Consider the following 24,756-nt stretch of genomic DNA (forward strand, 5'->3'; position numbering starts at 1 on the left):
ATTACCGTATATTCCTACGTGGGCGGGTATCCACAAGAAGGTTATTTGTTTGCCTGCCCTAGTTAGGTCGTTGGAGCTTTTAAGTATTTGATTTATTAATTTAGGTCGGTTTTTGGTATTTTTGTTTTGGAGGGCTTGTAGTCCACTTAGGGAGTCAGTAAGTATTAGGATTTTTTGGTGGTTTTTGGATTCTTGATTGTGGAGGGCTGAGGCCATGCCCATTAGTTCGGCCGTGAATATTGATTGGTTATTTGGGAGTCGGAAGGATTGTGTGGTTTTAGTTGGTTGTGTGGTATGGACTCCGAAACCCGTGTGTTTGGAGTTCGGATCTGAGGATCCGTCCGTGTAAATGTGACACCAATTTGGCCAATCTTTGTGTATGTATGCTAGTGTGGTAGTTTTAGCTATGTTTGGGTCGGTTTGTTTATTTATTTGGCTAGCTAGTGTTGTGTCTATTTTGGGTATTTTGAGTTTAGGGGTGAAGATATTTGATTGTTTGCAGTTTTGTTTAAGATTTTTAATTTGGTGTTCATTTAGGTAGTTTGTTATTCTTTGGGATATTGGGGTAAGTAAGGGGTGTTTACGAGCTAGAGCTTGGTTTTTAGGGCTGATGTTTTGGTTTATTAAGTTTTGGATGAGAGTGTTTGATTGGGACGCGGCCCAGAAATTTAAGCTTAGCTGTTCCCTGCGTAGACTTAGTGGCAACACAAGCCACCACACAAGTATTTATAAAACGACCGGGGGAGGAAATATTCTGGGGGGAGATTTTATTTCGTGACACTGGCCCTGTGATGTGTAGTTAACACTCTATTCACTGGTTGTCAGGGGGAGTCACCCTTTGTGTCAGCCTGGCTGGGCAGACATGCATGATGGGCCACTGTCACACAGCTACACAGCTGGAGAAACCGTGAGGTAACCCGCATTTGTGAAACATAAAATATCTTGAATGTCAGTTAGTGCATTCACTGCATTGAATTTACTTTAAGAATAGTCAGATTAGTTTACCGATATAAGTTGATTACTATATATTTTCTAGTAGGGATTTGGTGTTAGAAGAAAGCTATGACACGTCAAATGTTGCCTCTAGGGGAGCCATAGGTTGGAAATCATGTTTTGAAAGCAATGTTTAGAAGTGTGTCGATTATTGGAAATTATAAGACTGGACCGTACTATCCACGCTTGATCAGGCGAAAGAGGGCCCTCTAGCTTGCTAGAAACTTAAACGTTGTCGATTTGATCGATGTCTAGTCGATGGCACGCGGTCAGTTCACTCTTCTCACACACAAAAAACCCAACTATTTAATTGGGTGCAACTGCCCGTTTGTCAGAGTTGTGGACTGATGTAAATAATCCCAATGCTTGTGATTGATATTAAATATGTAATGTGTATGTTGAGTGGTGGTGAGGATGTGTGTGTGTGTGTGTGTGTGTGTGTGTGTGTGTGTGTGTGTGTGTGTGTGTGTGTGTGTGTGTGTGTGTGTGTGTGTTTGTGTGTGTGTGTGTGTGTGTGTGTTGAGTGGTGGTGAGGATGTGTGTGTGTGTGTGTCGGCCACATCCAGTCATTCAATTTTGTTGACATCCAGTCGGATGTTCTATTCGTTGTATATAGTCAACGGACCATGTCGCTTCTGAGTATAGTCATCACAAAACGAGTATGAACCCGTGTGGCTACCCACCAACTTCAGGGAGTTGAGTTGTAAATGGATACGAGGACTGCTGCTTTCTCAGGACAACAGGAGGTAATTATTATTTCTTAAATCGATTTTGTAGCATTATGTGAGACACTTATCATAGATGCAGTGGTATCTCCTGAAATACCTGTTGTTACCCTGTCTGGCGCTTGGCATAAAGTGGCTAAAACAAGGACTGGTCGGCTCGGAGTTAGTATAATGTTTCCGAGAAGGGCATTCATTTTAAACTTCGGCATGGTATCTCAGTGGGCTAACACTAAAACTTGGCAGCAGTCCGGACTAGTACAAGCATACAGCTGCATGCACCTTGTAGATTCAAATTGTTTTATTCATTGCAAACTGAAAGGCCATAGGCCCATAGTTCAAGGTATTTACAAGGCATGGGTGTTTCTTCTAACTAACAATGTATGTACAATGCAATTTTTGGTAATAAAGTAATATTTGACGTTGACATGAGTATGCAAAACAAATTAATATTTGGGAAAGTTATAAACTTCTTTGGAATGTACGTGTTTCTTAATTGACGACAGAGTTTAAACACAAGCATAAAATGATACTCATTTTCTACAACATTAAGGTTACAAGATGTACAGATATTGTTAGACTTTTTAAATATTCCTTTATAGATCTTTAAATCATAATATCCTGCTCTGAACTGCGCTATCGATACTCGAATTGTTTTTATTGTAACATATATTAGATATTCTTCTGGTATAAATTGTTGTTTTAAGAGAGAATAGGTATATAAACATTTGCTATTTCTTAGTTTTTTCTATCCACATTTGCCGAAAACAATCTTTAGCTCTTTGGAGTAACAAGGACATAAACATCTTGACATTTCCCAAACCCTGATCAATCCATGCGTATCCAAGGCCTAAACTGAAAAGGGTGACCTTGTAGATTATAACAACCTACCTATCAGGATCGTCAAGATTTTCCCACATTTGGGAGTGACATCCAGGGATCCTTTGGACTTGTACCTGGACGCCTACATGTTTGAGTTTCTTTTTCTTTGAAAGTGAAAAACTCCAACCCGTTTGAATCTCCCCAACACATGGATCGATGTTCGTCCCCACCCCTAAGGCCAAAATTAACTATGTTGTGGCGGGTTTGTTGTTTAACTCCTCACACAACAATATTCCAGCTATTAAACAAAAAACATTAATAACGAAACAAAAAGCCGGATACTACTTAATTTGTGGATAGCATAAAAATAAATCAAAGTTTCGTTTGAGCTGGCATGAATATAATAAAATAATTAGCAAGTCTATGCTCATAATTCTCTCTATTGGTCGCACATGAAATGTTCTTCATGAATACTGTAATTCATTAAGTTAACGCAATATATAGTCACCACATTTATTCGAGTATAGAACAGAACCCTGGCCTAAAATGCGTGATGTAATTTATGAGTAAGTGAGTATGGTTTTGCGCCTTTTTTTTAGCAATATTCCAGCAATATCACGGCGGGAGACACCAGAAATGCGTTTCACACATTGTACCCATCTCGGGAATCGAACCCGGGTCTTCGGCGTGACGAGCGAACGCTTTAACCACTAAGCTATTCGACCGCCCTGTAATTTATGAGAGTAGCCTTGCAAACAACACCATATACACACAATTCCATAATGTAGTATTGGTTGATAGACGTTCAACCAAGTAACATCATTTACTAACTTCAACTATTCATCTAATTTAAAAAATTGTATGTTACATAGTTAATATGTTCATGGGCTTCTTCACTGAATGTGTAGTGTGCAGGACTACTTCAGTTACGGAAAAGTAACAACATTTCTTATGTTTTCATGTTAAACATGAGCAGTATGGAGATTATGGAGATTCGTGATTTTTTAACATTGGCATTGTTAACATGATTCTTTATTCTTAAAGATATTAAGTTTCTTTGTTTGTTGTTTAATGCCCCACTCAGCAAATTTAAGTTCAGTTGTATTATTAAATTTATATTATTTTGCAATTGTTACAGAGACTTGACAAAGTGATAATAAAATGTATAGTCGCTATGCTTAAAAAGTAAGCATATACTAGAATTATCTTCCAGACATAGTGCACACCAAAGGATAATCATATGTCATAACTCTATTGTACGTGGACGTCATCGATATTTCTGTATGTTATAGCTGCATGATTGCACTGCCAAAAAAAATCCATATATACAAGCTTGTATATCCTTTGGAAAGATGATATATATACAAGATTGGAATGATGATATATACAAATATATACAAGTTTGTATATACGACATATACAAAAATATACAAATTTGTATATATGGTGTATCCAAATTTGTTTTCTTTGTATATATTGGTAAAGGGAGATAATTATTATGTATTTGTGTATAATTATTATATATGTGCAAATTGAAGTGTTTTAAGTTGAGCACTGTGTTTCTTTGTAGATGTTGGTAAAGGAGGATAATTGCTATGTATTGCTCTATAATTGTTTTGTATGTGCAAAATAGTATCAGCAAGTTACCAAAAACTGATATAGTGGCGGGTAACCTTACTAGAATGTTTAATTAGTACTCCACACTGTTAGCGGGAGTACATACTGTCCTTGCAATGATATTGACGGGTGGGCGGTTGAGGCGTCTGGTACTTTTCCTGGCGCGGTGCTTGGTATGTGAGTAAATGCACAGAGAAGATTAGCTGTCGGGGGCGATTGCATTGGCGGTAATTTCTGTATTGAAAGTGTTGGAGCTTCGATTCGTTTTACGAGGAGGCCGCGTTGTGTGTTTTAACATGCTCTCGTGCACATATGCCAACAGAGTGGATTGCACAGAGGATGAAAACTATTTTATCACTACTTAAAAGTGTTGAATTTGGTTTGTTCTGAGCTGTCGGTTTCATTGTAGATATACATTGTGATAATGTGAAATCTCGGCGAAAAGCGGAAAATCGCTTTTTGTAAAACGGTATTGTAATTGGTATTCACTCCCTGGAACAAAAATATTGTTTACTAACATTGAATTATGAGCAACCGGATGCGTAAATAACGTGTGTAATATATTCCCGTATCATATTTTATAATACTTGTTCTTTTAATATTGTTATCTATGAGAGAACGAAGATTACCTTGAAAAAACACAACAGCATGCATATGTTCTAGCAAAAGGAAACTTGATATATATTCATATGGTGCGAACCATATGTACATCAATAATAATAATAATAATAATAAATATAATAATAATAATACATCATGATGGCAGTTTCAATGTAAAGATTAAGTATTTCTAAAGATATGGAAAATAAATCTTGATAACTGCTTTAATCTTTGATCTTTGGGAAAATAATAATGGAATTGGTTGAGTGACTAACGTATTCTACATTAAAAGTGACAGGAACGTGATTTACATAATTAAAATATAGAATAATATACAAATTATAAGAGAGGGTTTGTGATTTATTTTGGGATGAAGTCAGTATTTAACTTACGCTTTCCGACATTATGCGTATTTCGCACATGGTAAAGAAAAAAAATGCAATTCATTTATTTATAAGAAGTACGAATGCATCAATCCTACATCACAGGACCATGTACATAATTTGTTGAATGTTATTTCGTGAATACACGAATTGCATAACACATTCCCTGAGGACAAACCCAAATTGCCCGTCCCTTTGTGTTAATTAGAGAATGTATTGCCACCACATGTCCCGGCACTTTTATGACATGTAATGAACCTAGTCCCTGGGTCAGTAACAACAACACGGGTCTAATAAAATCAAAGTAACATAAATGTTACGTAATTCGAATTAAAAAAATGACTGAAAAAATGTAACATGACGGTAATATAATTTTGGGAAAATATACGTTTTCTTGTATTTATGGACGACTTCACACAAGCTGAAAAATTAAACATATGTTTATATAGCTATATTTACATACATGGCATTAACATGTAATAATAATATTGATCATGTTTGCTAATTTGTACATTTCGTTGTTATTAGTATCCTGAGTATGTTGTAATAATGCATGTGTTCTGATCTTATTTGACGTAGATTACATGAACTAGAAGAGTGACTTTCTTTCATCAGCGTGAAAGGATTACCCACACATATACCCTTTATCCTTTGTCATATAGATATCATATCTAACTGGTACTAAAAGTTCACTATCAATATCCTCTGATAACAAACTTACATTTAATATCCCCAAGCTACAATACCCAGCATGCTCATGGAGTAATTATGAGAAACCCGAATGATATCCTGTCTACGTGGTCACACCCGGTGAGTGTTAAGACATTCAGACAGTATGGCAGTCTGTATTCATTTCTTATATCCCAAAAGTCCCAACCAAGCTTCCTTTTATTAACATTGGGATGATTGGAGATATACATATTGTTTTAAATAATACATCAATACATCAAAACAGAACAAAAAAGATAGGTCAACAGTGCGGTTGATGGAAAGGGGTTTCCTAAGAAAAGCTATTTAACTGTTTAATACTTAATACGTGTCTCCAAGTATGTATTAATTCTTACTACTAGTTATTATATATGTGCAAATCCACCCGAACGTCGGATGTACATGGCCGAGTTCAAAATAGCTAAATTAGGCACTGTTCAAATTGTTTCCAATAAACCACTGATTAGAAACTCACTTAACCTTTAGAATAGAATCGTTTCTTAATATATTGTAGTTGGGGCATGTGAAAAAATTAATGCAGTGTACCATTGTGACAGCCACAAGAGCATGCATGATGTGTTATCTCAGATGTGTTTTTTTAAGCCGATGGAAGTTTAAAGTGACAAAATCTGGTATCATGGCTTAACTGAATATAACATTCTCCAAGTTTAATAATCCTCTTTTTCCGGTGACTATTCCAATTATTAATGGTATCAGGTAGGAATGACTTGGTATAGCATTCTGATGTACAACGTATAGCCTGTGAATTGGTTAGATTTCTTTATATGTAATCACTAACAGCAAAGATGTTTTCCATCTTGTAAAAAGGTGTAATGGCTACGTTGGTCTCACTATACATTTTCTCGTGGCTTGTACCTCTTATCGCCTCGACATGCAAGACTCCATAATTGTAGCTATAAAGTCATAGTAATATTAAATTATTTTTTTTATAAATAATTCATTGATGTATTTGACATGAGACGTAGCGACACTCATGTATTTTATAATAATGTACAATTTCAAATTTTCTTAAATCTGTTGCATTAAACAAATTCTTTGATTTGATGTTGTCATATTGTGACTCAATTTGTGTCTAGTCTTCCAAATGTTCTATTGCGAATACATATAGTGTCAGCGCTCATGATCGCCATATCTATGAATGAATGAAAATATCATCATTAATAAACTTACCTGAGCTCAATATGTGTTCTGAAGCCAAATCGCTGTAAAGCATCTTGCACGGCTTCGTTCACGTTCACCCTCAAATGTACGAATGGAAAATCTGCGACTGTGCGTGTTCAATGTTCGAATGCATTTTGCTTACTTACTTACTTACTTACTTCGGAGATTTAACGTGCGCTTTCCGACTGATGCGTATTTCGCACACGGGCCCGGCCAGGCCATTTAATGTGTTTCCGAAAGGGGCGAGGGTGGTCTGTGCAACCCAAGAGGGGGGTTTAGGGGTTGCTTATATAGAATTTGGGAATTTTGAGATTTGGAATAGATGCCGATGGGGTTGGGGAGGAGAACTAAGGGAGCTGGGTATGGTGGATGATTGTTTGTTTATATGATTTTGATTTGGTAGGTTATTATGGTTTTAGATGCGTTTTATTAGTTCCGTTTTGATTAAGAATACGCCTAAGGCCTTGAAGTTTTCTAGTTTATTTTGTGGGTTTAGTATTGCTTCTAGAGTGAGAGCCTTGTTTAGATTGAGAGTGGTTTGTAATGCGGTTTGATGTGTTAGGTAGTGTGTGCAGTGGATGAGTGCGTGTTCTGGGGTTTCTGGTTGTTTGCAGTGTGGGCAGTTACCTGTAGTGTGTTTTCTAAAATTTTTTAGGTGGTTATTTAGGTTGGTGTGTCCTGTTTGGAGTTTAGTGATTACTCTGTCGATTTTTTTTGATGGATGGAGAATTTTTGGTTTGGTTAGTGGTTTGCTGAGCACTCTTTTGATTTGGCTATTTGAGTTTAGATATAGGTTATGCCATTTTTTGGTGATTTTTTGTTTGTTTACACTTTTAATTTCTGATTTTGAGATGGGTAAGTTTAAGCTTATTTCTGGGATTTTGAGGGATAGTTTAGCTGCTTTATCGGCGTTTTCATTACCGTATATTCCTACGTGGGCGGGTATCCACAAGAAGGTTATTTGTTTGCCTTCCCTAGTTAGGTCGTTGGAGCTTTTAAGTATTTGATATATTAATTTAGGTCGGTTTTTGGTATTTTTGTTTTGGAGGGCTTGTAGTCCACTTAGGGAGTCAGTAAGTATTAGGATTTTATTGTGGTTTTTGGATTCTTGATTGTAGAGGGCTGAGGCCATGCCCATTAGTTCGGCCGTGAATATTGATTGGTTATTTGGGAGTCGGAAGGATTGTGTGGTTTTAGTTGGTTGTGTGGTATGGACTCCGAAACCCGTGTGTTTGGAGGTCGGATCTGAGGATTCGTCCGTGTAAATGTGACACCCATTTGGCCAATTTTTGTGTATGTATGCTAGTGTGGTAGTTTTAGCTATGTTTGGGTCGGTTTGTTTATTTATTTGGCTAGCTAGTGTTGTGTCTATTTTGGGTATTTTAAGTTTAGGGGTGAAGATATTTGATTGTTTGCAGTTTTGTTTAAGATTTTTAATTTGGTGTTCATTTAGGTAGTTTGTTATTCTTTGGGATATTGGGGTGAGTAAGGGGTGTTTACGAGCTAGAGCTTGGTTTTTAGGGCTGATGTTTTGGTTAATTAAGTTTTGGATGAGAGGGTTTGATTGGGACGCGGCCCAGAAATTTAAGCTTAGCTGTTCCCTGCGTAGACTTAGTGGCAACACAAGCCACCACACAAGTATTTATAAAACGACCGGTGGAGGAAATATTCTGGGGGGGGGGGGGGAGATTTTTTGCGACAGGCGGTCGTTTATTTATTAAGATTCCACAAATTCATAAATCACATTGAGTTGCTCGCCTCTACTCCAGTAGCTCACACTCTCAATTGATGTAGCTGCCTTGGTTAACTGGAGTCAGGATATAACTAATTACAAACTCTGTTCTAATTATGCTAATCGAGGAAGTGCATTATACTGGATGACAAACTTAGTAATCCTTTCACACTAATCTCTGTTTACAATGAACGCATGTCAAATGACTAAATAAACATCCTTTTTTTATTTTCTTAAGTAGAATGGGCGGTGAACACAACTGTTTGTAGAATGATAGTTTCAGAAAGGAATACAAATACAAATATACAGAAAGGGGTTTAAAATGGAAGGGGTTTAAAATGGTTTCTTTCTTTGCATCCACGCATTGTGCATTGTTCAAAAACTCCTGAATCCTCATCGACTCCTGAATACTACGATTTTGACGTTGTCATCTTGATCATCAGAACCATCAAAGGCCGCAAAATACAGTAAGCAACTTTTCTCCCACTTTTCAATTAAGATGTAGACAAGTAGAACACGTTTAGTAACGATTTAAAAAATTGTGCGAGTTTCTTAGTGTCAATAATTAGTGGAACAGACTTAAAACAGACATACGAATGGACACGTTATTGAACGTTATATATTTTAGTAACGATGATTAGTTGGAGTGACTAGTATATATTTGCAAAAAATAGATTTATAAAAGTTCAGTTTATTAAGTACAATACACCCATCAAATAGAGCTGCATGTGTCAGGGACCCAATCTAGATAGCGCCAACATCTTGAACCGCTGCGCCGGAAGTAGGTAAAATCAGAAATGATTCGCGTGATACATATATGATGTACATATATGTGAACAGCCTCTCGTTAATAATGCCCTTTAATTGTAGTCATCTTACTATTTGATCGTTTATGCCACACAAAGCACTAAGTTCCGTTATAAAAATACGGAAAAATGAACAGATTAATCTCATGGACATATATTCAAAAATGGTAGCATAACGAATGAAGTAATTTTTTTAATTTCCATTCCCATGATACTGTTTAGATGAAACACCGTTAGCAACTTGAATGGGAATAAACAGTGGTAGCTGTCACTAGCCAAAGGATACTAGACTATACAAGAACAGTTTTAGCATCTCACACCGTCCCGACAGGCGCCAACCTCTCAAATATTGCACAACATATATTGATGGCGTATTATGACATTAATATTACATTGTTTCTTGAAATACTGTGCAAAGAATTTTGTGTACGATGACAGGATTCAAAACAAGTATCATTATCTTCTTTGCGAGGAATTCAGAAGTTGGAGTATTGAGAGAGGATAAGATCACTGGATGAACAACATCACTTGCTTGATAATGGTGTTACAACATACACCTAAGCGTCGCTCCTTACTGTAATAAAGACGTTGTTGATCAATATACCTTATCTCTACTCAGTTTTCATTATCGCTAAAATTAGACAAAACTGTAAAAATGGTTTAACATTCAATGTTATCAGTATTAATTAACACAAGTATTGTGGTAGCACAGCTAGTCCCTGTAAATTTTTCATTTAAAAATATAAATAAAAAATCACAGCGCACAGGGAAATTGAGCGAGGCTCAATTCGAACGGTATTCCCATGTTATGTTCTGTTTTTCTGAAAATGTACATGAAGCAGATTGTTCAAGAAGTTTATATGAAGACCACATGATATTGTAAATATATCTAGATTTTTAGACAGGATAATGCATAGATAATATTCCAACAGTCATAACATGATATCAATAAAATCGACCTGATGTCAAGCACATGTTATTAGACAAGATTGCAGTAGTCGTGAATTATAGGTGGATATGTTTGAATTTCCCCTTAGGACTGTGGTGAATGAATTATGGCTCAATTCGGAATAGCTAGTTCAAGAAATGGATGGGATGAATGATAAACATGTAAGGTTCACTCCCAGACATCTCATTAGTCTTTAGACTTAAGAATGGAAAGGCGACAGGTGTGGATGATATTCCTGCCGAAGTGTTAAAAAAATGTAAGTTCAGTTTATTTGTTGTACAGAATTATTAACTATTGCTTTGTAAATGGAACTGTACCAGCTATGTGGAACAGCGATATATCCATCCTATTCCTAAGAGCGGTATGAAGGATTTTAGAAACCCTTTGGTATCATTGTAACATCTATTCCTAACAAATATATGCTTATGTACTCAATTAAAGACTGAGTGGCTTGAAAAGGAAAATATCATAGCTGATAAGCAAAATGATTCTAGATCCAAATGAGACTGTATTGATCATTTATAGGTTTTAACGTCTTTAGTTCAGTATAGAAAAAAACAAAACAATCGACCTTTGTTACATTTGTTGATCTAAAAAAAAAACTTCAACACCGTTTATAGCTGAGGAATATTGGAGTTCGAGGAAAGATATTGAATGCTATCCAGTCGATTGTATGTCGAGGTCAATTGTACTGCACATGTAGGAGAATTTCTTACAGTACGTTTTACTGTTTAACATTGTGTAAAGCAAGACTGTAAATTATCCCCAGCTATATTTTCTGTGTATGTTAACGACCTTGCTATTAACAATCTCAATTGTGGCGTACTTGTTGATGAGACTATGCTCTCCATTTTAATGTATGCTGCCGATATTGCATTAACTGCCCCCAATGAATGTTCATTACAATCCATGCTTAATGTACTGCATGAATGGTCAACACGTTGGCAACTGTCAGTGAATATGAATAAGACAAACATAATTCATTTTAGAAATCACAACCGAGATCATCGGTTTCATTCCTCTACGCTGGGCAATCACTGGTCTATGTAGAATCATGTCGTTATCTGGGACTAGGGGTTGACGAGCATCGAGATATGTGAAACTGTGAAAGAGTTGTACAATTCTGCCAGCCATGCTTTGTCTTTGTTTTGTTCTGTTGGGTGTATGTCTTATGATGTTTTTATGAAACTGTATGAAAGTCTTGTGGAGCCGGTAATGTTCTATGGCTCTGGTATATGAGGATAAAACGTTAATCTAATCCAAAATAGAGCCTGTAAATTATTTCTTGGTTTTAGTAACGGTACCACTAATGGAGACATGGGTCTCTCCTCCCCGTTTGTTACATTACATGCTAATGTTTTTAGACTACCCCAAGATTAATAACAGTACTTGTAACGCTTTGATGAAGAAAATGGTTACTATGTTAAAGTTCATGGAGTACTAAATTTGTTAAAACTGCCTGTAATCTTAATATTTATGATGTTATGAATATTATGACTGCTCCAATGTCCCGAAAGAAGAAAATTGCCCATATTAAAAACGTTCTCGTAAACAAAGATGAACTGAGCTGGAGAACAGAGCTTTGGAACGATAAACATAACGTTAAGGGCAATACATTAAGAACTTTCATGATCGTAACGTTGTTGCTCCTTATGTTTTAAATACAGGGACCACCGTCGCATTTTAGCTAGTTTTAGATCTGGATCGAAACAGGACGATTTACAACCCCCCAACCCTTTTAGAAAATAGAATCTGCCCGCACTGTTTTAAATTTGTTCATTAAAGTTTGTCGAAAATGAATTTCACTTTATTCAATGTTATGTCCTTTATGATCTTAGAAGTATTTTACTTAGACTTACTTACTTACTTACGTTTGGAGATTTAACGTGCGCTTTCCGACTGGAGCGTATTTCGCACACGGGCCCGGTCGGGCCATTTAGCGTGGTTTTGAAGGGAAAATAAAGGTGTTGCAACCAGAGGGGGGTTTTAGTGGTTGCTTATATAAGTTTTGGAGATTTTGAAATTTGGAATGCATGCCTAGGGGTGTGGTAGTGTACTAAGGGAGTGTGTTGGTGTGTGTTTGTTTGTTTATGTTGTGTGGTTGAGTGTTTTTAGATGCGGATCATTAGATTGGTTTTAGTTAAGTATACGCCTAGTGCTTTAAATTTTTCTATATTGTTATGTGGATTTAGGATTGATTCTAGGGTTATGGCTTTATCTAGTTTTAGATTTTTTTGGAGTGTTGCTCGGTGGGTTTTGTAGTGCGTGCAGTGTAAGAGTGCATGTTCTATTGTTTCCAGGTGTGGGCAGTGTGGGCATTTTCCGGTTGTGTGTTTTTTTTATTTTTAGGAGTTGACTGTTTAGTTTGGTGTGACCTGTTAGGAGTTTGGTGATTATTCTATCAATTTTCTTGGATGGATGGAGGATTTTAGGTTTGGTTAGAGGTTTTTTGAGGATTTTGATTATCTGTGTGTTTGTTTTTAGGTATGTCTTATGCCATTTTTGGGTGATTTTACGTTTGTTAATGTTTTTGATCTCTGCTTGAGATATTGGTAGATTAAGGCTTATTTCAGGAATTTTGAGGGATTTTTTGGCGGCTTGATCGGCGTTTTCGTTTCCATATATTCCTACGTGGGCTGGGATCCAGATAAATGCTATTTGTTTGCCTGCCTCTGTTAAGTTATTTGCGCTTTTGAGTATTTGGTTAATGAGTTTAGGGCGGTTTTTGGTGTTTTTATTTTGGAGGGCCTGTAGTCCACTTAGTGAGTCTGTGAGTATTAGGATTTTTTTATTATGTTTTTTAGCATGTTGGTTATGGAGGGCGGATGCTATGCCCATTAACTCTGCAGTGAAGATGGATTGGTTGTTTGGGAGTCGATAAGATTGTGTGTTCCTATTTGGCTGTGCTATGTGGACTCCGAAACCTGTGCGATTTGTGATCGGATCGGAAGATCCGTCTGCGTAGATGTGGCACCAATTTGGCCAGTTTTCGTGTATGTAAGCTAGTGTAGTGGATTTAGCTATGTTTGGATCGGTTTGTTTGTTTATTGAGTTTGCCAGAGATGTGTCTATTTTGGGGACTTTTAGTTTTGGGGTAAATATATTTGATGGTTTGCAGTTTTGTTGGAGGTTATCTATTTGGTTTTCGTTTAGGTAGTTGAAAATTCGTTGAGATATTGGAGTAAGTAAAGGGTGCTTCCTAGTTAGAGCCTGGTTACGAGGGCGGATATTTTCGTTTAGGAGGTTTTGGATGAGAGGGTTTGATTGGGACGAGGCCCAGAAATTAAGGGTTAAGTGTTGCCTACGTAGGTTTAGTGGCATTTCTCCTGTTAAGGCCTGAAGTGAAGTGAGAGAGGTGCCATGTTGGGAACGTGTGACTATTTTAAGAGCTTGGTATTGGATTGAGTCTAGTTTTTTGGTTAGGTTATTGCTAAGCGTATCATAGATCGCACATCCGTAATCTAATTTAGACCTAATTAGTGATGTGTAGAGAGAGAGTAGAGTATCTTTGGAGGCCCCCCAGTTGGAGCCGGTGAGGCATCTTAGTGCGTTTAGATCTTTGCTGCATTTAGTTGTTAAGTTTTTAACGTGGGCCTCCCATGTTAGGTGTTCATCGAAGATTAGCCCTAGGAATTTGGTTTGTTTTTGGAACTTAATTGGTTTATTGTTTGATTTGGGGTGGCGTGTTTCATTTTTCGGTGTTTGAAAACTATTCCTGTAGTTTTTTCGGAGTTTAGGGAGAAGCCCCACTTGTCTGCCCATTGCTGTATTTTATTTAGGGATTTTTGGAGTAGATTTTGGGAAGTTGACATACTTTTTGTGCGGATCCAGAGGGCTCCGTCATCTGCGAATTTGGATGTTTTGATTTTAGGGGATAGGCCCTCGAAGAGGTCATTGATCATTATGTTAAAGAGTGTTGGGCTAAGAATGCTGCCCTGGGGAGTGCCGTTTTCTAGGGGACACTGGTCCGATAGAACCTGGTCTATACCCACTGTGATTTTTCGGTTATTTAGGAAGTCCTGGATGTAGTTAACGATTTGTCCTTTTAGTTTGAGAAGTCCAAGAAGATGCCTGTAGTATATTGTTTGTTGAGTTGTCCTGTTTTGATCTCCTGTTCTAACCGGGCGAGATTGTCTAGAGTTGAGCGGCCAAGAGTGAACCCGCTTTGGTCTGTATTCATGGTGTTGTTTAGAGTTAGGTAGTGTTGTAATCTATTTTTGGTCATAGATTCCATTACTTTACATAAGTTTGAGGTCAGAGATATTGGCCTGTAAGAGTTAGCTTGGTTTGTAGGTTTGTCGGGTTTAGGGATAGGGATAACTAGAGCCTGTTTCCAAGAGGTTGGTACCTGGCCGTTTAGGTAGATTAGATTATAGAGTTTGAGTAGTGACTGGAGTAGCTTGGGAGGGAGTTTTTTGATTATTTGGTAGGATGTTAGGTCTAGTCCTGGGGCTGTTCCCTTTTTCCTGTTTTGGAGTACATAGTTTAGTTCTTCTATTGTGAAGGGTTGGTTTATTTCTAGGTTATCGTTTAATTCTTTGGTAGGTTTGGATTCTGTTTTGAGTTTTGTTTGGAATTTATCACTGAAGTTTTTGTTACTGCTGATGGTCGAAAAGTGTTTAGCTAGGTTATTTGCTTTTTCGCTGGGGTTGGTTGAGGTATTTATATTAGGAGTTTTTTTGTGTCTTTTTAGGCCTCTAATGGCATCTAATTTTGCGCCAGACCGTCCTGGCATCTGTGCGGTTATTTAATCCCTCGCAATTTTTTTCCAGTCCCTGGTTTTGGCTATTTTGACTAGGTTTTGGACCTCATGGTTTAGTTTGTGGGCTATAGGTATGTAGTTATGGTCGCGTTTGGCTTTATTGAAGGCTTTTTTACGTTTTTGTCTGGTTTGTTCTATTTCCTCGTTCCACCAGGGTACTGAGGGTTTGCCTGATTTGTTTGCTTTTCTAAAGGGTATGGAGTTTTTAGCTGAGGTGATTATGTATTCTGTTAGGTTTTTGCAGAAGGTTTCTGGGTCATTATGTTCTATCTCGTTTAGATTGGCATGTTTGCAGATATTTTGGAATTTTTCCCAGTTAGCCTGGTTATAGTTAAATTTGGGTTCTGAGTTTTCGGGGACGTTGGTATTTCCTATGGTTATGTTTATTAGGAAGTGGTCACTTCCTAGTGGGGCGTCGTGAACTTCCCATTGAGTGCTTTGGGCTAAGTCTAAGGTGCATATACTTAGGTCGATAGCCGACATGTCTCTATTGCTTTTATCATATCTGGTTGGTTGGTTATTGTTAAGTAATACGAAATCGTTGGCCTCTATCCATTCAGAGATTATTTTACCGTGATTATCTATTTTTTTCCCCGTGCCCCAGGAGGGGTGGTGGGCATTAAAGTCTCCTAGGAAAATTGTTGACTTTTTGCCTATTTGTTGAAGTATGTTTAGATCCTCTGCTTGGATTTTTTGTTGATGCCAGTGGTAGATATTTATGATGTTTATTTTTTTGTTGTTTAGGGTGATTTGAATACCATTGGTTTCTAGGTTTGGGGTGTTTATTTTGATCTCTTCATAGTTTAAGTCTTCTCTAATTAGTATGGCTAAGCCTCCTGATGCTCTAGTTGTTTTGGTTTTAGGACGATCTGTTCTGACTATGTTATAATTGGCTAAGTTAAATTTTGATTTATTTGAGAATTTAGTTTCTTGGATGCATGCTACATGCGGTCCTTTGTTTAATTTAAATTTTGCTTTTAGTTCGTGGCTGTGCGAGTTAAGCCCGCCAGCATTCCACTGAACAATATTTAGTCCTGCCATTATTTGGGTTTTTAGTGTTTGTTTAGTTAGTTGTTTTATGGGATTATTTTATATTTCTGAGATAATTAGTTGGTAACCTGTATTGAAGTCTTTATAGTTTTGGGTGGTGAGTTTGAGTTTGAATGCTACTTTATGCAGGGCTTTAGTGCTAGCATCTGGATTTATTTGTTTTAGCATGTAAGCTAGAAGGAGAGTAACACTATTTAGCGTGTTTTGGGGGAGAGTTTGGGGTTTACGTTGTAGTTTTTTGGTTCTTTTAGGTGCTGAGCGTGTTTTTTACTTAGATAATGGTCATCTCTTTTGTAACACGTGACGCGTTCATAAAGTAACTTCCTCTGTAAGGTTCACACCCAATTGTCAGACATCCCATTTGGCAGGTGACCGAATCATCAGACAGACCAGTCAAATGTGACCAGTGTATTCGCCTGGTCAAAACTACTAATTACTGTGCTGCTCTCGACTGTGGGCAGAGTAAGCTATTCGAACTCGTTAAGTGATACAGATTAACCAGATTATGATTGTGTAAGTGGCGTTTGATCTGTGTCGGGTTGTGGGTGTGTTGTTAGCACAGAGTAGTTTGTTCAGTGATATAGAATATAGGAAATTAAGAAGATTAATAAAAACAAATCGTTGAGGTTGTTTGCATCATTTTCATTAAATATATTGTTACACAGATTAAACTGCTCCATAACCTGAGTACAATCTCACCCACTATAAGTACAGTATTATATTACATTGAGGAATTCTCTAAGATCGCAATGACAAGGTACGCCTATATTTTGCAACCTGAATCAATTCCCTGGAACGTCAAGACCATACTTTGCTCGGTTTAAACAAGAATTGCAGTTAGATCCGCTTTGTCGTAGATAAGTAATAGCGAAGGCCAAACAAACAAAATTTCCCTACATTTCTGAGAGATAGCTACTCTAACATATGTACACAGAGCAGCTAAAGTAATGGGATCATCACAAACATAAATTCTATGAATGCTAAAACTCGCAATAGATGTGTACCCTAATCACACACGAGTCCCACAGGAGACAGGTCAGCCAAAGTGGCCCAGACAGAAGACGATCACACTTAAACACTTAAAGCAAAGCAAGAACAACAACTCTGAGGAATAGTGTCCTTTGCAATGATGTAATGAAATACATCAAAATGTGTGATAGCACTCGTTTCAGTTTATGTTGTATATATAGTGTCTTTCTGATAATGAAAAAAATATAATTCCTTATGATAACTTTTCCGCCCACAGTATGAGTGGTATGTTCCACATTAAAGTTAATAATAAATAAATATATCCCGTAAAAATATTTTACTTCTGGTGTATGATTTGATTAAAAGTGCATAACTTATCCTGTAAATTCTCAAAATGTCTGCTTTCTGGCCACTTGGTCTGGTCCACTTTGATGAAAGGTAAACAGATAACTATTTCTTAACTAACCATCCGTGACTAATTCTGACTAAAGGTGTCGTACGCATTTTATATTGATCAAACTGTTATTACGATCTGTACAAATGTTCTATTTCTTATGTAAAACATAACGAAATACAAATTATTTCATAACATCATATAGTTGTCATAATGAAAATAGTATTAAAGCATTATTGTTACATGCAATAATAATACTGTTCGGTATCATTAGTAAACTTAGCAACCGCATATTATGTGAAACCTTCTATAAGAGGTGAAGAAATTCAATGAAGCAGTGGTAAAATCTAACCATATATACAAAATTGTATAGTTTTGGAAATACCAACTATACAAAATTGTATATTTTGGAAATACCAAATATACAAAATTGTATATTTTGTATATATGGGTATTTTTTCTTGAATTGTTTGATAGGCATTACTTAGAAGTTGACGGATGACAAGATAGACACAATTTTTTTTTTTATATTTTTTTTTATGGATAACAACTTCTTTAATACAGTATTAAAGAAGTTGTTATCCATTAAAAAGAAAAAAAAAAAAAAAAAATTGTGTCTATCTTATTTTTTCTTGTGCTGAAGACCTATCCTACCTCGGATCTTCACGGGTCAACCAACTTCTAGAATGCCAATCAAACATACTTAAGACAATTCGTAATTAAAGTCCTCATCATTTCACTGTCAGTCAACTGTTTGTATCGACATTGCCTGCATCCCAAGTCATGTTGTTAATCCTACCTTGTTTCACTTGAGTTTTCAGATCGCAGTACAAGCATCTTTTATCCGACTTGCACTGGTAATGATGGTCGTTGCAGTCAGTGCCCAGTCTGCCCTGTTAAACCGCAATATCAATGTATTGCGCAGCCGCCTGGGGGATGTACTTCCCCTGGAACTGGCCTTGTCCGGGCCATTCATCCAATCAGATCGCATCTTTCTGGGGCCTTCCCGAGAACAAACAACTACCGAAGCTACCACTGACCTCTGCCTGTCTACATTTTGTGTGTCACAAAGAAGATGTCGAGATAGGATCCTGGACAGAACATCGTGTATCAATGAGCGTTTGGAAACTTGCCGTGCTCTGATACAACGGAAATGATGTATAAATTAAAGCGTTGCATTGAGTTCAAGGTTGTGTTTGGTTGTTGTTTTACGCCGCACTCAGCAACATTCTAGCTATATGACGGCGGTCTGTAAAAAATCTGGTGAGGACCACACAATCCAGTGATTCATATTACGACCAACGTCCCAGGTTATCGGGTATGATGGCAGACAAACAAATCAGAAAGCCTGACCACTAGGTCCATTGAGTCGCCTCGAACCACAAGCATAGGTTTCTGGGGACCAATTCGAACAGGAATCGCCACTGGGTATGGGTTGTGATTAACGTCACGCGTAAACACAATATATTATTTGATCATTTTCTTTACGAAAGTATTAATTATATGTACTCCCCCAATGTGATGGGGTTTGCTTTTGTACACTGAACATCAACATAAAAATAAAACATAAAACCATATATAACTTCAAGGATGCATGTATCTGAGCGAGTAGGTGAGTGATATCACGATGTGTCAGGGTTTGTGTTGGATGGGCACAGAGACTCATTTCGAGACGTTTGCAATTTAATGAAACCCGGATTGTCCTGACAAAACAATATTCATAATTGATCAAGGCTTCCACGAATCCACGAATACAAGGAAATCGTGGGAGCAAAAGGATGCAACTCTGCTCAGCGAGTAGTGACGTTAAGACACTCATGATCAGCGAATTGTTTTTATTATCGTTGATCAGTTACACCACAGAATGACACACACACACACACTAATCTTATGTGTTTCCTCAGGTTGTAGTAAAGGGTGAAATACTTTACTGAAGGGGGATAATTATCACCAACAGAAAGAAAAAAACACCGAGAAACAGTTTCCGGTAGCGAGCTGCAAGTGAATAATGTTTAACGTCTTCGACTGGAGGAACAGAGGTGGACATTTGTAGAGCCATTGTGACCACTCAATCCTCATACGTTGGCCCTTAGTACAACCATTTGGTACACATATGTAGTTGACAGCACAACCTATCTATTTTATTAACATAGAATGCAATGTTATGTAAATGCAAGTCCTTACGTTTGTCTTTGAGACGCATATTTGACAGATACATGTGTTGGTCCGTGATTCTGTGACATGTGAATGCGTTGGTCCGTGAATCTGTGACAATATGAATGCGTTGGCCCGTGAATCTATGACATATGAATGCGTTGGTCCGTGAATCTCTAACATGTGAATGCGTTGGTCCGTGAATCTGTGACATATAAATGCGTTGATCCGTGAATCTGTGACATATGAATGCGTTGGTCCGTGAATCCGTGACAGATGAATGTGTTGATCCGTGAATCTGTGACATATGAATGCGTTGGTCTGTGAATCTGTGACATATGAATGCGTTGATCTGTGAATCTGTGACAGATGAATGCGTTGGCCTGTGACTCTGTGACATGAATGTGTTGGTCCGTGAATCTGTGACATATGATTGCTTTGGTCCGTGAATCTGTGACATATGAATGCGTTGGCCTGTGAATCTGTGACATGAATGCGTTGGTGCGTGAATCTGTGATATATGATTGCTTTGGTCCGTGAATCTGTGACAGGTGATTGCGTTGATCTGTGAACCTATGACAGACGAATGCGTTGGTGTGTGAATATGTGACAGATGAATACTTTTGCCTGTGAATCTGTGACAGATGAATGCGTTGGACGTGAACCTGTGACACGTGAATGCGTTGGTCCGTGAATCTGTGACATAAATGCGTTGGTCATTGAATCTGTGACAGAGGAATGCGTTGGTTCGTGAATCTGTGACATGCATGCGTTGGTGCGTGAATCTGTGATATATGGTTGCTTTGGTCCGTGAATCTGTGACAGATGATTGCGTTGATCTGTGAACCTATGACAGACGAATGCGTTGGTCTGTGAATCTGTGACAATGAATACTTTGGCCTGTGAATCTGTGACAGATGAATGCGTTGGACGTGAACATGTGACACGTGAATGCTTTGGTCCGTGAATCTGTGACATGAATGCGTTGGTCATTGAATCTGTGACAGATGAATGCGTTGGTTCGTGAATCTGTGACATGAATGCGTTGGTCCGTGAATCTGTGACATATGATTGCCTTGGTCCGTGAATCTGTGACAGATGAATGAGTTGGCCTGTGAATCTGTGACAGATGAATGCGTTGGTATGTGAATCTGTGACAGATGAATGCGTTGGCCTGTGAATCTGCGACAGATGAATGCGTTGGTTCGTGAATCTTTGACATGAATGCGTTGGTCCGTGAATCTGTGACAGAAGACTGCGTTGGTCTCTGAATCTGTGGCATATGAATGCGTTGGTGCGTGAATCTGTGACAGACGAATGCGTTGGTCCGTGAATCTCTGACAGACGAATGCGTTGGCCTGTGAATCTGTGACAGATGAATACTTTGGCCTGTGAATCTGTGACAGATGAATCCGTTGGTCATTGAATCTCTGACAGACGAATGCGTTGATCCCTGAATCTGTGACATGAATGCGTTGATCTGTGAATCTGTGACATGAATGCGTTGGTCCGTAAGTCTGTGGTATATGAATGCGTTGGTCCGTGAATCTGTGACAGATGAATGCGTTGGCCTGTGAATCAGTGACAGATGAATGCGTTGGTCCGTGAATCTGTGACAGACGAATGCGTTGGTCTCTGAATCTGTGACAGATGACTGCGTTGGTCCGTGAACCTGTGACATGCGAATGCGTTGGTCCGTGAATCTGTGGTATATGAATGCGTTGGTCATTGAATCTGTGACAGATTAATGCGATGGTCCATGTGATGGATGTATGACATATGATTTGTTTGGTTTTTTTGTTTAACGCCGCACTCAGCAATATTCCAGCTATATGACATCAGTCTGAAAAATATTCGCGTCTTGACCAGGCAATCCAGTGATTAACATCACGAGCATCGATTTACCATGAAGAAACCACCGGGGAAGAGTTTTGTCCCTTTGTTTGTGTAGATGCACTTGTCAATAGTCTCCATACAATGAAGACGAGATTTTCTGTTACCTGATTGTTGTTTTCAGCCGCAGTAACCACTGCTGTGTAATTGCGGCCTGTAAATACACGAGCCTGGGTCTGTATGATAACACGAATACACACTTCATTCTGTGGAGCAAATCTTATTGTAACGGCAACCGTTGCAAATAATAAACTCATTTTGCATTTGAGGGACTTAATACTGTTCTTTGTAAAAGTTATAACATCTGCCGCAGTATGATACTGTTGGCGATATTCATATACCTCCTGTCGTTTCTGAGCGCCATAGTATCTACACGCAAGGGTGTGTATTATGTAGGGTATATATGTGACAGATTTGTTTAGCAAAAAACAAACTTTCTGAAATAAGACGGTAAACAAATAAAGCGGAATGTATTTAAAAAATCTGATTGACTAAAAAAAACAGGCCGCCTACGTGGTCTAGTGGTAGGGCGTCCGGGGTTGCCCCCCCCCCCCCCCTCCCCCCCCCCCCCCCCCACACACACACACACACACACACCCCACACCCCTGTGTCATACTTAAAGACGTTAAAAGATTGTACTTGTTGTTATGTTGTTACCCTGTCTGGCGCTCGGCATTAAGGGGCTAAAACCAGGACTGGTCGGCCCCGAGTCAGTTTTACTGTGTCTGAGTGGGGTATTCGTGTTAAATTGCGACATGGTATCTCAGTGAGATAGCACTTAAAAATCGGTATCAGCCCGAACCTGTACACACACACACACACACACACACACACACACACACACACACACACACACACACACAAACACAAACACAAACACATACACATACACATACACACACAAACAGCCCGAACCTGTACACACACACACACACACACACACACACACACACACACACACACACACAGACACACACACACACACAAACACACACAAACACACACAAACACACACACACACACACGTGCATGCACATCGCTATATAAGTGCATTAATCCTGGACGCGACGTTAAACCCCATGTCACCTTACCTTAAATCACACACTTCTTTTTAAAAAGGCTGTCAAACCAACCTGACACAATAATGAGATTGCCTCTGAGCATAATGACGCACAATTAGCCAGATCACATAATGTTCCCATTGATCCTCTCGCGACAAGCCATCTTCGCCCGACATGACCCGATGATTTCAAAAAGTAAATATTGCTTCGAATGGTAATGTCTCGCTGGCATGTCAATTATTCATTGACATGACAATAACATTTATTCACATTTTTAAGTGTCATTTTAGAGGCTGCAGTATCAATGAAAACAGAACGACTGATTCTCGTTATTCTTTTCAATTCGACGATTCTGTACAAATTAAAGATGCTTGCGTCGGTACCGTAACCTCGAATTCACAAGTAAACAAAAACACGGTAATAAAGGCTATATATCTCTTTGATGTATGAGAAGGGATTTCCAGACGAAAGTATGGATTAGTATTGTGCAGTTTTAAAGCTTATGTCATCAAGTGTGCATTTTAGCTACATCACGATTGTTTATTTTGGTCTGTTTGTTTTGTTTGTTCCAGCTATATGACGGTGGTCTGTAAATATTGGGACCCGTGAAAATCCGGGGTAGAATAGATCTTCAGCAACCCATGCTTGCCGTAAAGGGCGACTATGCTTGTCGTAAAAGGCGACTAACGGGATCGGGTGGTCAGGCTCGCTGACTTGGTTGATGCATGTTATCGATCCCAATTGTGTGGATCGATGCTCATGATGTCGATCACTGGATTGTCTGGTCCAGACTCGATAATTTTACAGACCGCCGTCATATAGCTGGACTGTTGATGAGTGCGGCGTTAAACAACAAACAAACAAACAAACTGTAAATAATGGAGTCTGGACAATCCAGTTATTGATATCATGAGCATCAATCCACACAATTAGATCAACAAGGTCAGCGAGTCTGCCCACCCTATCCTGTTAGTCGCCTTTTACGACAAGTATGAGTTGTTGAAGACATATGAGCGTGGGATGTATTATTTCTAATGAGTCACTACTTAGAGGGTGAGGATAAAATTAAATGTGAATTACTGTTTGATCTGCAATTTCGTTAACAGCATTTTACCAAAATGATTAGAAGCCAATCAGAAAGCAGCTTTCCCGAGCTTTACGGCACTCTTTTCAAACTTGCGACTTCCATTCCAGACTGATAATATTTCTAGTGAGTATTCCTTTTGCAGGGGACAGCCCTTAACTTTATTTTGAATAACCCGTGTTAACCTTTTCGATAATGTGTGATCAGAAAACACATTCCGACTTTCAGCGACGATCTGATTGGTCGTTAAAGGAGGTTCTGAAGCCCTCTAATTAATCTCTTAAAGCTTAAAACAACTCACAAACCCTAAACAACCAAAACACCGCAAACACTACTCACCCCTTCCAAAACACTCCATCCACAACCCCTCACCTCAAATACCACAACTCACACACACATCCTATACACCCAATCCCAGCATGGCAGACCAAAGACAAATCGAGATAAGCGAAATCTCTGGCATTACATCCCCTACACCTGCAGAGGCGCACAACACTTCCGACAGGGCAACACCCTCACTCATCCCCACAGGCTACGGCGATCAAGACCCTCAAGCCTCCTACAAGGAAACTCAACCCAGCATCCCACCTCCCCAAGCATGCAACTAAAAAAAACGCAAACTAGACGCATCGGCATCACCTACCTCACACACCCTCTCACCAGCATCCCTCATCACCACGTGGGCCCTCTACTATTTTTCTGCCATCCCCTCAGTAAAACTAGCTCCAACACTAACCATAAATAAAATAGGCATGTGGCTAAGGCAACAAAAATTCAACTACTTAAACATCAAACGTAGCTTTAAAGGATATCAGATAATCTTCCCAAATCAGGAATCCTACATAGCAGCAACTAAAATTAAACAAATATTCCA

General features: G+C 38.4%; 1 long non-coding RNA gene across 1 annotated transcript; it reads left to right on the plus strand.

Annotated features, from left to right (window-relative positions):
- The first annotated feature begins 1,440 nt into the window (after positions 1–1,440).
- On the plus strand, positions 1,441–18,877 carry LOC139448399 (uncharacterized). Its single transcript, XR_011652080.1, has 2 exons — positions 1,441–1,739; positions 18,511–18,877. It is a non-coding gene; the product is annotated as an uncharacterized lncRNA (long non-coding RNA).
- Positions 18,878–24,756: the final 5,879 nt, after the last annotated feature.

Source organism: Haliotis cracherodii, unplaced genomic scaffold (genome assembly GCF_022045235.1).
Source record: "Haliotis cracherodii isolate W230 unplaced genomic scaffold, xgHalCrac1.p SCAF_7, whole genome shotgun sequence".
NCBI classification, from domain to species: Eukaryota; Metazoa; Mollusca; class Gastropoda; order Lepetellida; family Haliotidae; genus Haliotis; species Haliotis cracherodii.